The sequence below is a fragment of the Heloderma suspectum genome, chromosome 1, assembly GCF_057233095.1.
Source record: "Heloderma suspectum isolate Gila_16-S chromosome 1, 16-S_ref, whole genome shotgun sequence".
NCBI lineage: Eukaryota > Metazoa > Chordata > Lepidosauria > Squamata > Helodermatidae > Heloderma > Heloderma suspectum.
This window is the reverse complement of record NC_139458.1, coordinates 402,876,082-402,892,659: the sequence shown is the minus strand read 5'-3', so window position 1 is coordinate 402,892,659 and position 16,578 is coordinate 402,876,082. Positions and strand designations below refer to the sequence as shown.

The window sequence follows — 16,578 nt, the reverse complement described above, 5'->3', positions numbered from 1 at the left end:
GGTGAGCCATGCTGGGGGGCTGGGAGACACACACATGTTCTCCTGCCTCAGGCAGCATGAGTGCTTGCAGCGGCCCTGCATTTAGCTAGGCCATCTTAAAAGCTAGCTAGGCTTCACATCTAGAATGGGAAGTACTATAGTTCAGTGGTAGAGCCCCTGCTTTGCGTGCAGAAGGTCCCAGGTTCAATTCCCAGCATCTCCAGGTAGGGCTAGGAAGGAATCCTGCCTGGAACCCTGAAGAGCTGCTGCCAGTCAGCATCGACAGTATTGGGCTAGATGGACCAACTGTTGGATTCTGTATAAGCAGCTTCCTATGTTCCTAGGCCCCAAGATCAGCATGGATTAAAATTTCCTGTGAGATCAGGGATAGAGCTCTGTGCAGGAATAATAGCTGCTCCGTATCATGATGTGGTTAGCAGTTCTGTACATAAAACACAATATGGCCGCACTGAGCAACAGAGAAGAAAAACAGTAAAAGAAAGGTCCTCCTCTTCCATTAAAAATACATATGGCACTGAATCTTGTACATTCTCAACAAAATCCTCTGTTTGGCATTTAGCCAACAAGATCTAATTAAAACAAAGAGAAAATAAAGACCTGGTTCCCACGACACGGCCAGCTCATTGCGGGGGATATACGTAAGTAGTGCCTTGGGCTTCAGGACTGCACTTTATTTAATGTGGGCAGATTTCTGCACCTGTACTGAGCAAACTGCAGAAATGGGTCTGAAGAGCAGGGCCAGTGTCAAAGGTAGGTATGGTTGGGCACCTGCTGAGGGCCCACACTCCAGCGAGGGGCCCACTGACACAAGCCCCCTGGACTTGCCCCTCCTCTTCGCCTTTGCAAGGTGCTTGTTCTCCTGCCTTTCACCCTGGCCCAGGCAATAAAGATGGTGAGAAGGAGCAGTAGATCCCACTGCCTCCATGCTCACTGGCTCTGTCAAGCAAGCGGTGGAAATGCTGAGAAGAAAGATGAGGAGCAATAGCAGCCGGTAACAACGGTGGCGAGAAGAGAGACTCAGTGTGGGAGGGGGACCACTGAAGGTGTCTTGCCCAAGGCCCTCCAAAACCTGGAACCGATGAAGAGATACCTAAGCTATACTTTAAACGAGTCAGTTTACAGGACTGGGAAGGCCAAAGAGATTACTTAACAAGGCCCTGATTGTATGAACCTTAAAAGGAGGGGCTGACTCTCTGTGGTAGAGCACCTGCTTTGCATGCTGAAGGTCTCAGGTTCAATCCGCAGCAGCTCCAGTTAAAAAAGGCAAGATCAGGTATTATTTATTACATTTCTGCACTGCCCAGTAGCCGAAGCTCTGCGGTAGTCTAATCGTGAGGTTACCAGTTGTATTGCTCCGGCTGTTGAAGTCTTAGGTTAGAGGTGCCAAGATAGTGATAAATCAGATTCAAAGGTTTACTTACAAGTAGGGATGTACTTACAAGTAGGGATGTTAGAGAAATCCGCTGCGGATTCAAATGAGGCCAGATTCTTTGGAATCCGGCCTCCGAAATCCGCAGCAGATCAGCCCCACTTACCTCCACTCCGCGAGGATTCCATGCAGGACGGGACATGGCTGCATGCTCAGGTGGAGCCATTCTCCTCCGCGCCGATCGCCATTAAAAAAAAATGTCGATCGGCAGGATGTGCCCATAGACTGATACGCAAATTAGAGCTGTGAATCTTGTGTATAAGTCTATGTGTCCATAGGCTTATATGCAAGATTCATGGCTCTGTTTTGCGTCCATAGGCTTATATGCAAGATTCACGGCTCTATTTTGCATATAAGTCTATGGGAACATCCTGCCGATCGCCATTTTTTTAAAAAAATGGCGATCGGTGCGGAGGATAACAGCTCCGGCCGTCCAGGTAAGCAGCTCTCAAGCTGGGCAGCTCCGCAGAATCCTCGCGGAGTGGAGCTGCTCCGGAGGATTCCGGGGGCAGGGGGGAGGAACAGATCGCCTCCCCCTCCCCCGGGTGGATTCCCCACCAGAATGGATGGTGGAGAATCTGTACATCCCTACTTACAAGGAGACTTTATTGGGTAACTTACAGCACACAGGCATACCCAATGGCTGGATCAGACAGTTTCTCTGAACCACGAGCCATTGGGTACAATGGGTTTTATACAATACATGTTAGCCATGAGGCAGCATAGCAGTAGCAAGTGCCCCTAGTGTTCATTCCCAGCATAAACTAACAGCACTTGGTTCTCAAGCACAGCCCCCTGCAGCTCAGCATAAACACATAGCTTCACTTCTCAGGCATGGCCTGATAAGGCTTTCTACTCATTAGCAAGGAATGCACTGAGAAGGCTGTTATCGGCCTTTTGACTCATCTGCTCAGAGGCTTACTAACAAGGGAATTGCACCAATAACGAACTTAAGCAAGCATTATGGATCTCTAGGCCCTTCTAACACTACAAATGACTTGGCTATGCTCCTGAGGCCAATATACCAGTACATGGATCACCATGGCTAAGCTATCCCTATCCAGGAATGGGTGAAGTTGGTGTACCAACTGAAGTTGGTAATTGACACTCCAGGACACCTGGGCCTCTAGTGACAAAGATGGATCCAGGAGCACCCCCAAACTATGGACCTGATCCTTCAGAGGGAATGCAGCCCTATCCAGAGCAGGCAAACACCCCAATTCCTGGACCTGGGAACTGTCAGCCCACAGGGTCTCTGTCTTAGCAGGGTTCAGCTGCAGTTTATGGGCCCTCATCCAAGCCATAACTGCATCCAGGCACCGGTTCAGTATGTGCACAGCCTCTCCTGATTCAGATGTCACAGAGAAATAGAACTGAATGTTGTCAGCACACAGCAGACACCTTACCCCAAATCTCCTGATGACCGCTCCCAACGGCTTCATATAGATATTAAATAACATTGGGGACAAGATGGTGCCCTGTAGTATCCCACAGTTCAGCTGCTATGGGGCTGAGGTGCAGCCACCCAATGCTATTCTCCAGAACCAACCCCGCAAATACAAGTCAAACCACTGTAGAACAGTGCCTCCAACTCCCAACTGACAGAGGTGGTCCAGGAGGATACCACAGTCAACTGTATCAAAAGCCAGGGGGAGATCAAGAAGAAGCGACAGGGTCGCATGTCCCTCGTCCCTCTCCCGAAGAAGGTCATCCATCAGGGAGACCATGACCGATTCCATCCCAGTACTGGGTCTGAATCCAGACTGGAATGGATCCAGATAATTGGTTTCATTCCAGAGCACCTACAGCTGAGATGCCGCCACTCTCTTGAGCACCTTACTCAAGCACAGTAGCAGGTGATGGGAAAGACTGGGATCCTGGAGAGCCTCTGCCAATGAGTAAATCAGCTTCCCCCAAGTTAGCATCCTCCAGATGTGTGGGACTACAGACCCCATCATTCCCAACCACTGTGATGATACTGGCTGTGGGTGATGGGAGTTGTAGTCCAATGCTGGCTGGGGATGGGAGTTGTAGTCTGACACATCTGGAGGGTGCCAAGTTGGGGAAGGCTGGAGTACTGGGCTACAGGCACACATGACCAGGTAGACAGCAGTCAATGCTCCTGTGGGCAGGAGCAACTGCAGAATTGCTAGCTCTATCCTCCTATAGCTTTGCTCAGAATATCAATGACGAATGCTCACAGAAGAAATGACGAAATCAGGGAGAAGACAAATGGCAAATATGTGCATGTTTGTGGTGTCCTTTGCTGCTTTAGACCTGCTTGATTCATAAAATGGTGCACTTCACATGCCCCTGAAGGCCACATGGAAAATATTAAGCGGGGTTGCATGATTTCAATAAATAAGGATGCAATCCGATGCCTGTTTAGACAGAAAAAAGTCTTGCAACTCCCAGCATTCCCCAGCCTGCAATGTTGGGAGCTGTAGGTCTTTTTTCTGTCTAAACATGCATAGGATTGTGCCTTAAAGAAATAAGAAGGCCAAAAGGCAGAAGTCCTTGGTTACCACATTCTGAACTGAAAACCCACCTTTCAGTTTAAACTCAACTGCTGCTTGCCTCTTTCAGCAGTATTAGGGGCTGCAGTTCAAAGGCGCACTCTGACCCACATCGAGATTGTGTGTGTTTTCTTGCCCACGTGATCATATGGTTTTGCTGGATCATGGCCACAGAGGACAAATGGAGCAGTTGAGTTTTACTTCAGAAGGCTTTCCAAGCATTCTCCATGTAGCTGGTTGTAAGACAGAAAATGTATTATTCCTCATGCTACAAAGAAATGACAATAGTTATCCTCACACAACAAGGAAGCCATAAAGGTTGTCCTCTCAGTGCAGCACACTTTAAAAACTTGTTCTAAGCAAATGATGGAATGTCTTCCAATTCGTGGCTGAACCTGTTTTAAAAAGGAAGTGTATAATCTATTTTTAGCAAATACCTCTTGAAGAAAATTACAGTTATATTAATCAATCAAAGGATCACAATATACTTGAGAGTTTATTCTTGGGAAAACCAGAGGTCATCTTGGATTACTAGCTGGTTTTAATTTACAAGTTTAGGCTTACAGGGTTAGATCAAGAGTAAGTAAACTGAATTCTAGATCCAACCCACAGTTTATAGATACTAACTTGCTGCAAATATAGCAATTAAGAGCTTGGCTATGGGCTGGTAAGTCCATGATTCAAGTTTTACATTGATCTCTGGGGCCACTCTCAGTTTCAGCTCTCTTCCCCATTTATAATATGGGGATACTACTGGCCTTCTTCATAGGGTTGTTATAAAGATGATTGAGATAATGTGTGTTAAATGAGTTTGGCTGTGATCCTATGCACACTTCCTTAGTAGTAAACGGTGGACAAAAGGTGGATCTGAATCTATTGGCAGATTGCTGGGTGATTTGTAGTAGATCAACAAAGATTTCTGACTCCCAACAAAGTGAGCATCCTTAAATTATACTGCTGAAATGAAGAATGCTTAGAGTATCCTGGAGTGGAGTTTTGTGTAGAAGGACTGTGAGCTCCATTCAGTTCTGATACTCTGGGCTTAGAATTCTTTAATCCTATGTGTATGTCTTTCCCACAAGGCTCCACTTGGTGGATCTTGGGGTTTTAGTAAAAGAAACAGTCAATCCCGCAAGCGTGAAGCCCACCCATCTATGTAGTAAGCTGTATTGAGCACAGTGGGGCTTCCTTCCAAATACACACACAAGGGATTGTGCTGCCTAATGCTATAAATATAAGTGCAATATAAATGATATATGTGACTGTTTATATGTGACTGGTATCTGTACTAACTAGACCTCCAAATTCCAGTTCTAGATTCTCAGCTGCATGTTTAAGTTGCATGGTTTTGAAGACAAAGGCAGGAGAATTGTCAGTTGGTCTGGCAGTGTAAAGAATCATTGACTTCTTGGACAGAAAGGCAGTCTGCCATACCAAGCATGGACTGGAAAACATACGTTGTGAAAGATCTCACTTTTGAGTCTACTCTGCTCTTTTGACTGATACATTTCATACTGCATATAATGCTTGGAAAAGGATGTGTCTGATGTTTCCTTTTGTTTAACAAAACAAAAAATACGTTTTCAGCATTTTCCCCTATAGCCATTATCACTCACTGTACTATCATACACAGAGCAGGGCTGTGGGTTGCCCATCTGTGCCGTAAATAATCTATTTGCTGGAACACTTTGCATTACTTGGCAGAAGGAAAATGGTAGAAATAAATAAATAGATGATGAAATCACAGAACATTGGCCTTCTATCTGGGCTATTTTGGTTTCAGGTTATTATTATGCAACACAACAACAAAATGTTCTTACTATATTTACAAGAGAGACATATTCATTCCCAGTCTTCATTAAAACCCAGTTTCATTTTAGAAAAATTCATGACATTTCTGTAAAGACAAATAGTTGTTAAAAGGAATTACTCATTTGCATTATAAGGACATTTCCAGGGCAACAATATTCATGAATAAAAACTATGTTACTGCAAAATGATGCAGATATTATCTGTTGGCAATTTAAAAAAATAAAATAGTAACAATTAAGTCCATCCAGAAAGGATACAAATGATTTCCAAATTAGACCCGTACACACGGGTTTTCCTCTCTGCCTCACGATTGATCTCGCAAGCAGTGCATCAAGATGTTAAAATGACTTACAGCTATAAGGGAAAAGATCAGTGGTTAAACATGTCTGATTTCTGAAGCTAATTCAAGCGGGAAAAAATATCCAGGTCATTGGCCTTTTTAAACAGGCCCTCCTGGCAATATTTATTCCTCCATAAATAGCAGTCACATGAAATACAAATGGCAGCGAGTAAAGCCAGCAAAACAAAAGAACAAGTTTGCAGACCAAAATGCAAACTGTGGCAGTGTTTACTGGACAGGATTAATCAAGCAATCCTATACTCTAAGCCAGGGGAGGTGGGGAGCTACACTACTGCTATGCTGGTGAAATGGCCACTGTATCCAAAACCCACTCATTCCAGGAGGGGAGGGGGAAATGCATTACAGAAAATGGCAAAGAAACCAACAAACCACCCACCTGGCAAGCATGACCACAGTGACCCTGGAAACACCACCAAAACCACCAATCAGGGACTGTGCTGACGACAATCCCGCAGAAGGAGCCAATGAACTCAAGCCATCAGGGACATGCCCCCAGCACACATCACTGCATCACAACAGTGACAACACACAAAATGATGCTACAGTGCCCTCAGTCCATGAGCCCCACTGACACAGGCAGCACTGACCCTCGTACTACCAGACACCAGGAATCCCTTTAGGCAGGGGTTTGGGCTGCAGTAATATAGGATATGGCATATATTCCTCCCCCTTGCCCTCTCGCTCGTGACTCTCCCCTATTTTGAGCATTCCATGGTGTATTCTCGCTGGCAGTGCAGATATGCCGGTGGAGTGTTTTGCCAGGGTATCTTTCATGCTGGCGGCATATCTTGAGTTCCACTGATGTAGCAGGACTTATCCCATATCCTATGGTGCCATAGCTGGTGTCACTCTATAGGATTGGTGCACTGCTGGCTGGGAATGATGGGAGTTGTAGTCCGACATATCTGGAGAGAACCAGGTTGGGGAAAGGAGATGTAGTGACTCGAATACAGCAGTTGAAGGATATAACTTGTTCAAAAAGAGCAGGAGGAACAGAAAGGGAGGTGGGGGTGCACTATACATGAAAAATACATATCTCTGCACAGAAATACAGGAAGATGAGCTTGGTAGCCCCATCGAGAGCATCTGGACCAAATAAATGGACCAAAAAATAAAAGGAACATGGTGGTTGGAGTCTACTACGGGCCACCCAATCAAGGAGAAGATGAGGATGAAACTTTTGAAAAGCAAATAGCAAACGTTTCAAGGAACCATGATGTAGTAGTAATGGGGGACTTCAATTTCCCCGATATTTGTTGGGAGACAAATTCTGCAAAACATGGCCCCTCCAGGAAATTCCTGACTTTTGTGTCGGATAACTTCCTCCTACAGAAAGTAGAGGAAGGAACTAGAGGATCGGCTATCCTTGACTTGATCCTAACCAACAGAGATTACTTAGTGGGTAAAGTAGCAGTTACAGGAACTCTGGGGGAAAGCGACCATGTTGTACTTGAGTTCTTGGTTCTAAGGGAAGCAAAAGCCGAGTGTGGTCAAATGCATACCCTGGATTTTAGGAAAGCCGACTTTAATAAACTCAGAACAACGATCAGTAAGGTCCCATGGCAAACGACTCTAACGAGAAAAGGAGTCCAAGATGGGTGGGAGCTTTTAAAAAAGGAAATTCTCAAGGCACAATTACAAACCATTCCAACAAGAAGAAAAGGTGGAAGACAACAGAAGAAACCAATGTGGCTTCACAAAAAGCTTAGGGATGACCTGAAAACAAAAAAGGACACATATAGGAAGTGGAAAGAAGGCCAAGCAACAAAGGAAGAGTACAGGCAGGTAGCACAGAATTGCAGGGATGGCATCAGGAAGGCTAAAGCTGAGAACGAGCTGAGGTTAGCAAGGGATGCTAAAAGCAACAAAAAGGCTTTCTTCAACTATGTGCATTTTAAAAGACAGAGGAAAGAAATGGTTGTTCAGCTGTTAAATAAGGATGGCAAAATGATAACAAATGACAAAGAAAAGGCAGAGGTGCTCAATTCCTACTTTGGCTCAGTCTTCTCCCCAAAGAGGGTCTATGACCCCCCTGGCAAAGGCAAATTACAGGCTGACGGGGTAGGACTGCAGCTTGAGATCAATAGGCATATGGTCAAGGAACACCTAATTACTTTGAATGAGTTCAGATCTCCAGGGCCAGATGAGCTGCACCTTAGAGTAATAAAGGAACTTGGAGAAGAACTCTCAGAACCGCTGTCTACTCTCTTTGAGCAATCATGGAGGACGGGGGAAGTGCCAGATGACTGGAGGAGGGCTAATGTGGTCCCTATCTTCAAAAAGGGCAAAAAGGAGGAACCTAGGAACTACAGACCAGTCAGTCTGACATCAATCCCTGGGAAAATTCTGGAGCAGATGATAAAGCAATCCATCTGCAAGTACCTTGAAAACAATGCAGTGATTACTCGAAGCCAACATAGATTTGTCAAGAACAAATCCTTCCAGATGAATCTGATCTCATGTTTTGATCAAGTAACTTCCCTTGTGGACTGTGGGAATGCTGTGGACATCATATACCTCGACTTCTGCAAAACTTTCGACAAAGTGCCCCATGATATCCTGGTGAGCAAACTAGCTCAAAGTGGGCTAGATCAAACAACGATCCGGTGGATCCACAGTTGGCTGCAAAATCGGACTCAAAGAGTGCTTATCAATGGGACCTTCTCAAACTGGGGAGAGGTATTGAGTGGGGTACCGCAGGGCTCAGTCCTGGGCCCAGTGCTCTTCAACATTTTTATTAATGACTTGGAGGAGGAGGTGCAGGGAATGCTGATCAAATTTGCAGATGACACAAAATTGGGCGGGATAGCTAATACCCTGGAAGACAGAAACAACATTCAAAGTGATCTTGATAGACTGGAGCGCTGGGCAGAAAACAACAGAATGACATTTAATAGGGATAAATGCCAAGTCGTGCACCTAGGAAAAAGAAACCAAATGCACAGTTACAAGATGGGGGATACATGGCTCAACAACACTACAAGCGAGAAGGATCTTGGAATTGTTGTCGATCACAAGCTGAATATGAGCCAACAATGTGATGTGGCTGCAAAATAGGCAAATGCTATTTTGGGCTGCATTAATAGAAGCACAGCTTCCAAATCCCAGGAAGTACTAGTTCCCCTCTACTCAGCACTGGTTAGGCCTCATCTGCAGTACTGTGTCCAGTTCTGGGCACCACATTTTAAGAAGGATGCAGACAAACTGGAGAGGGTTCAGAGGAGGGCAACAAAGATGTTCAAGGAACTGGAAACAAAGCCCTCTGAAGAGAGACTGAAAGAACTGGGCATGTTTAGCCTTGAGAAGACTGAGGGGAGAGGTGATAGTGCTCTTCAAGTACTTGAAAGGTTGTCACAGAGAGGACGGCCAGGATCTCTTCTCGATCATCCCAGAGTGCAGGACACGGAATAATGGGCTCAAGTTACAGGAAGCCAGATTCCAGCTGAACATCAGGAAAAACTTCCTGTTAGAGCAATGCGACAAGGGAACCAATTACCTAGGGAAGTGGTGGGCTCTCCCACACTGGAGACATTCAAGGTGAGGCTGGACAGCCATCTGTCAGGGATGCTCTGACTTGGATTCCTGTACTGAGCAGGGGGTTGGACTCGACAGTCTTGTAGGCCCCTTCCAACCCTACTATTTTATGAGTCTATGATTCTACGGTCAGGTCTGTGGGAAGGGAAGGTGAATCAAACCATCTTTGGTGCTTCACCTCCAAGAAGCAGAATTGAACACTTGCACGTACTGCTAGTCTTTTAGCCTCACTCTCTTTTTACTTTCATTATTTAGCATGGGGTGGGAAACCTTAGGCCTAGGGCCCAATCCAACCCACCTGGGGGCCCAATCCAGCCCTCCAGGGTTCCCCAAATGGCCCCACATTTTTAGTCCAAACACCCCTGAACTAAGGCTGATGAGATTGTAGTCCAAAACGTCTGAATCATTTACACTGATGCTGTTTTCCATGACTGAATATAAGTGTAGGGCAGACTTCCCTAACCTAGTGCCCTCCAGATGTTTTGGACCTCAGCTCCCACAATCCTTGACCATTGCCCATCCTGGCTGGAGCTGATGGAAGCACTAGTCCAAAACATCTGGAGCGCACCAGGTTGAGGAAGGCTGATGCAGAGATTTCAGAAATTTTGCCACTGGTTTTAAGTTGTTTTCAAACTTGAAATGTTATTAAAGAAAGAGACAGATCAGCAGATCAGCTCATAATCTTCTTCTTTTCCTACATATGCAAAATGACAGCTGTTAAATGTCTTCAACTATTGGCTGACTGTAGTCTATTGCGGGTTCAGCTGAGGCAAACTGTGGTATTTGATGGCATCCATATATCAGGAGGCACGATTTACACAGGATGCTTTGAAAATTTACCTAAGCAGCGTTCCGTGCAGTTGGCATCTCATTTAAACTGAGCCGCTGTGCGATTCCTGTAGGCTTAGTGCACGAGAGATCCATGGCCCACGTGGGAACCACTCTGATGCACTAATGCCACACATACAGCAGCTGATGGGATAGTCATAGCAGCCGTACAGAATTCTATATGTGCAAGTTTTTCTTCCGTGCCTAGCATCATCTTTAAATCAGGCCTTAACTTCTATTTCATATGGGGCACTGAAGTAACATGCTACCTAGGCAACTTGCCCCTGATGATGTCTGCACATCTGTAATAACAGTAGTAGTAGTAATAGTAGTAATATTAATTCCAATGAACCCAGCAATGGCATGAAACATCATAAACAGAGACCTTGGATCTTCATATGTCTGAATAGCTTGGAAATGTCCCAGAACATGTGAAATTTGAATAGAACAACAATGTGATTCTATATAAATGACACATAATTATTATGCATTCTAAATAATGTAGATTTGATTAATGTGTTCTACAGCATTTGTTTTGTGCCGTATCAATTTTGTTCACCAGTATTACATAATACTGGATGCCTGTAGTCATTGCGTTGGATCCAGACTTAGGTTCACCATGTTGAGAGACCCCAGCAGTACGCTTTCATTCTAAATAGAATAATACAGTGTTATTAAATCAACCCGATTGTGGTTAAATAAATCTATATTATTGACATGACATTATCGGTTCTCAAATTACACTTTATTGGTATCATCAGATTGAATAATTTCGGAGCCTTTAAGTAAATGTAAGCCCGACAGGGGGCATGACAGAGAGGCAGCATTTGTTACTTATGTACATGACATATTTAAATCAATCTTTGGATGTGGCATTTGGCACATGAACACTCAATACAAAAGAAATGATTTCGAGAATGTAACGATGAAAAGAGGAACCGCAACTATAATTAACAAATCCACCTTTCTAAAACTGAAATATCACCCCCACTCCTACTGATTTGCTTGTGAACCTGTTATTAACAAATGGATTGCAACACAACTCAAGCTAAAGAGAGATCTCACTCATGAGCTCCTAAGTTCCTACCTCCTGATCTCAGTTCCAATCCCTCTGTCTCAAATCCTGTGATGCAGAGGAGACAACAGATGGTCTCTTAGACAAATTGTTCCAATGTTATTTAAAGACTCACATTTATTGAGTGCAGAATAGCTGGCGCAATTTGCAGTGAATGAGACTGTGGTCTTGCCAACACTTACATGGTTGCATTGAAGCAATAGTCCCAGTGTGAAAGCAGACTGGCCATGTGAAAGGCTCAGCACATACACACATTTATGCTATAATCCCATACACACGGAGGGAGCAATCTTATGGTCCCTAGACATTGTCTGAGGGGCCATAGGACCATAGGATAGTGGGGATTCTTCCCTCTGAGGTCAGAGACAGCACTCCAACCTTGGAAGCGGGAGTTGGAGGTCTCACACCCATCCCCCTTGCAGCTGGCATGGAGAGAACTGCGCCGGCTGCCCTCCAAGGTTGGAAAAGTGACCTCGGAGAAGGGGAAAAGGGGCATCCTGGTGGGCGGAGACGGGAGGAGACCAGAGAAGCCTTAGGCTATCCTGAGCCTCTTCCAGCCTCCTTCCCTCCCCCTCTGAAGCCCCCTCACTAGATGGGCAAAAAAGCCCATCTAGTGAAAAATGCAGCAATCGGACAATGGGGAGGCGAAGATTGCCTCTGCCACTCGTCCTGCCCTGCAAACCTTCTTCCAGATGTGGGTTAATGGACTGGATATAAGGCTCATGGTAGAATCATCACACAACCTTTTGAGCAGTTATATGAAGCAGGGTGTTCGTTATCAGATCTTAATGAAGCCTTCTTTAAATAACAGAATTAGGGAAGCTTCACACATTTGTTTTGAATATGACATAGTAACTTTTTATCTTCCACCATGCAGAGGGATTCATATGTTTAAAGTACACCATCACATGTACACTGTCAGTTAGTAACATGCTTCCCCAAAATTGACATTAAGAAGCATCTTAAATGTAAATGCCTTTAAAGAGAAGGCAATGGCTATTCTTAAACCATTAATAATGAAGCTTCAAATTGTTTTTTTTAATTAACTAAAACCAGGTTGTGGTTTGTAAAACCAGATGTTCATTATTGGGTTACAATGCTTCTAGAAGAGGCTTTGATTGTGCAATTGCATTCCTTATCCATGGAATTTTACAGTAGGTCCAGATGTCATCTTCTTCAGTTTGTAGCCCTCCTATGTTTTCCCACCAGTAAATATCAGAAAAACATGCCAGAAAAAATCCATTAAGAAAGATGGAATAGGTGCACAATGTCTTTTGATTATTAGTGTTAGGAGCCCTCCCTCTGGAAGCACCCACAGTTTATAAGCCACCACTCTAATGGCAAACTCAGATGAACTATGTAGACAAAATAGGGCCACCAAGAAACAAGAGGGGAACATCCGCATGTTTGGAGGAACTCTGAGGTTTGCAGAAGCACATAAGTCTTAAAATAATTCATTCATTCATTCATTCATTCATTTATTTATTTATTTTATTAGCTTTATTAGCTGCCCATCTGGCTGGCTACCTGGCCACTCTTGGCAGCGTACAATACTAATAACAGGAAATACAATGAATCTACATAATCAACTGAACAAAACAACATAACAAAACAACACCGCTCTAAAAATCCCTAACCCACCCCAAATGCCTGCCTGAACAGCCAGGTTTTTAAAGCCCAGTGGAAGCTCATCAAAGAGGGTGCATGGCGGAGGTCACTAGGGGGGGAATTCCACAGAGCGGGGGCCACCACAGAAAAGGCCCTCTCCCTAGCCCTCACCAGCCTAGCTGTCCTGGCTGATGGGACAGACAGAAGGTCTATCAAGGCTGATCTCGTTGAGTGGCATCCTTGGAGGCGCTCCTTAAGATAAATGTCAATGCCAACACCTTGAATTGGGCCCGGAAAACAACAGGTAACCAGTGCAACTCCTTCAGCACTGGAGTGATGTGATCTCGCTGATGAATGCCTTTAATCAGGCAGGCCACCACGTTCTGCACCAGCTGCAACTTCCAAACCATCTTCAAGGGTAACCCCACATAGAGCACATTATAGTAGTCTAGGCGAGAGGAGCTGGTGGGAGCAGATGGTTAGGGAGATAGGGGCACAGCTGCCGTGTCAGATGGAGTTGGTACAGCACTGCCTGGCTCATGCCTGACACCCAAGCCTCCATGGACAGCTGGGAATCTAAAATGACCCCCAGACTGTGGACCTGGTCCTTCAGGGGTAGCCACACCCCATTAAACACCAGGTCAACATCCCCCAACCTCCCCTTGTCTCCCACAAAAAGTACTTCGGTTTTGTCGGGGTTCAGTTTCAGCTTAGTCCTTTCCATCCAGCCTCTCACTGACTCCAGACACTTGGATGGGGTTTCTACAGCCAACCTTGGTGAGGATTTAAATGAGAGGTAGAGTTGCGTGTCATCCGCATATTGTGACACTGCACCCAAAACCTTCTGATAGCCCCCAGTGGCTTCATATAGGTGTTAAATAACATTGGGGAGAGGATATAACCCTGTGGCACCCCACAAGCGAGCAGCCAAGGGTCTGAAGTCTCCTCCCCCAGAGCTACCCTCTGGTACTTGCCAGAGAGGAAGGAATGGCACCACCAAAATACCGTGTCCCCTATGCCCCACTCCTCCAGGTGGTCCAGGAGGATACCATGGTCGACAGTATCAAAAGTCGCTGAGAGATCGAGGAGAACAAGGAGCATTCGCCCCTATCCAGAGTCCTCCCATATCATCCACGCAGGTGGCCAAGGCCGTTTCTGTCCCATGCTCAGGCCCGAAGCCCAATTAAAATGGATCCAGATAATCATCTTCTTCCAAGTGTGCCTGCAACTGCAAAGCTACCACCCGCTCAATCACCTTGCCCCAAAATGGTAGATTTGAGACAGGGGAAAAGTTGTTCAAGTCTTGGGGATCCAAGGAGGGCTTCTTTAACAGTGGTTTTATCATTGCCTGATGGCATCTTTCCCTCCTCGAGGTAGGCATTCACCACTGCCTTGATCCCCTCCTTAAGTCTCTCCCTGAATCTCATAATGAGCCAAGATGGGCAAGGGTAAGCAGGTGGTTGGCCTTAAAGGTGAAGGCACCTTGTCCACTTCAGCAGCTGAAGGAAGAAGATGGAATCGATCCCATACAACCAGTCTGCCACTGGCCGCCCCTCGTTCACTAACTGTATCCACAGCGCACAGAATAGCACTCCTGATCCAGTTGATTCTATCTGCAAAGTGCTTTGCAAGCTCATCTCAGGAGGCCTTAGAACGCTCCATTGGTTCCGGAACAACTGGACCGACCAGGTTCCGGACCACTTGGAACAGTCTCCTGGGACAGCACTCTGCAGATGCGATACAGGCAGCATAAAAATTCTTTTTTGCTGTTCTTATCGCCACGTGGTAGTCTGAAGCTGCAGCTCTAACCTGTGTCCGATCATCTTCAGAGCGAGATTTCCACCACCGGCACCCTAGCTGTCTCATCACCTGCTTCAGAGCTTGGAGGTGGTGGGCTCTCCCACACTGGAGGCCTTCAAGACGAGGCTGGACAGCCATTTGTCAGGGATGCTCTGACTTGGATTCCTGCATTGAGCAGGGGGTTGGACTCGACGGCCTTGTAGGCCCCTTCCAACCCTACTATTCTATGATTCTATGGTGCAGTCTGAGCTCTGTTCAGGGGGAGAGGGTGTTTCGGAGCCACACAGTCTAATGCCCTGGTGATAGCAGCATTCTAGCCATCCACCAGGGTCTCCACCAACAGGCCATTTGCGTGCTCCAAAGAATCCCCAAGCGTGTTCAGGAATCCATTTGGATCCATAAGACGCCTGGGGTGGATCATCTTAATGGGTCCTCCACCACTGCGGAGGGGTTGTGGAACCAAGAAGTCCAACCCCACCAGGTAGTGATCTGACCATGACAAGGGGATGGTGGAAATACCCCCAATTTCCAGATCACTTCCCACCTCTCTGGAAACAAACACAAGGTCTAACGCATGACTGGTTACATGGGTGGGCCCAGTTGGAATAGGGTGCAGCTCCCAGGAAGTCATGGTCTCCATGAAGTCCCGAGGAGCCCCCATGAGGATGGCCTCCAAATGTATATTGAAGTCCCCCAACACCAACAAGCTAGGGGACTGCACACGCACATCAGAGACCACCTCAAGCACCTCGGCCAGGAAGTCTGTCATTCAGCGGGGTGGATGGTACACAAGCAGAATCCCTAGACTGCCCTTTGGGCCCAGCCTCCAGTACATGCAATCAACAACCCCGGTCTCCCGGAGAGGGAGTCTGGTGGGGCCAAGGACCCACGGTAGAAAACAGCCACTCCTCCTCCCTGGCCCCCAGCCCTTGGCTGCTGCCCATATGAAAATTCAGCTGAGCAAATGGCCGCAAGAGTGGGAGCAGCAGCCTCATCTAGCCAGGTCTCTATAATACATGCCAGGTCCACACCCTCATCCAGGATTGGGAACACCCTCTCCTCCAACAGTTCAATGAGGCCTGAACACACTTAATAGCTATAGAATGTAGAATCTTGAACTTGCTACTTGGAACCCTACTTGCTTTAGAGCACAATCCTATGTTTAGACAGAAAAAAAGTCCTACAACTCCCAGCATGCCCCAGCCAGCTATGATGGCTGGGGAATGCTGGGAGTTTTAAGACTTATTTCTGCCTAAACATGCATAGGATTGTGCTCTCCGTGGACTTATCCTGTCTAAACATACATAGGATTACACCCTTATAAAATGTACATCTTCTGCAGACATGTACATTTTCTTTAAGTACTTGAAAGGTTGTCACAGAGAAGAAGGCCAGGATCTCTTCTTGATCATCCCAGAGTGCAGGACACGGAATAATGGGCTCAAGTTACAGCAAGCCAGATTCCGGCTGAACATCAGGAAAAACTTCCTGACTGTAAGAGCAATACGACAATGGAACCAATTACATGGGGAGGTGGTGGGCTCTCCCCCGCTCTCCTTGTAGGCCCCTTCCAACCCTACTATTCTATGATTCTATGAGACCTTTAGCAGCAGGT

The 16,578-nt window shown here is 46.0% G+C and overlaps 1 long non-coding RNA gene across 3 annotated transcripts in view; it reads right to left on the bottom strand.

Moving 5' to 3' along the window:
• LOC146360103 (uncharacterized) overlaps window positions 1–16,578 on the bottom strand; it is a 109,256-nt gene that overhangs the window by 92,051 nt on the left and 627 nt on the right. For all 3 annotated transcript variants that reach the window (XR_014786932.1, XR_014786933.1, XR_014786934.1), the window contains exon 2: window positions 3,978–4,178. This is a non-coding gene — a long non-coding RNA (uncharacterized LOC146360103). The remainder of the gene's footprint in view (window positions 1–3,977; window positions 4,179–16,578) is intronic.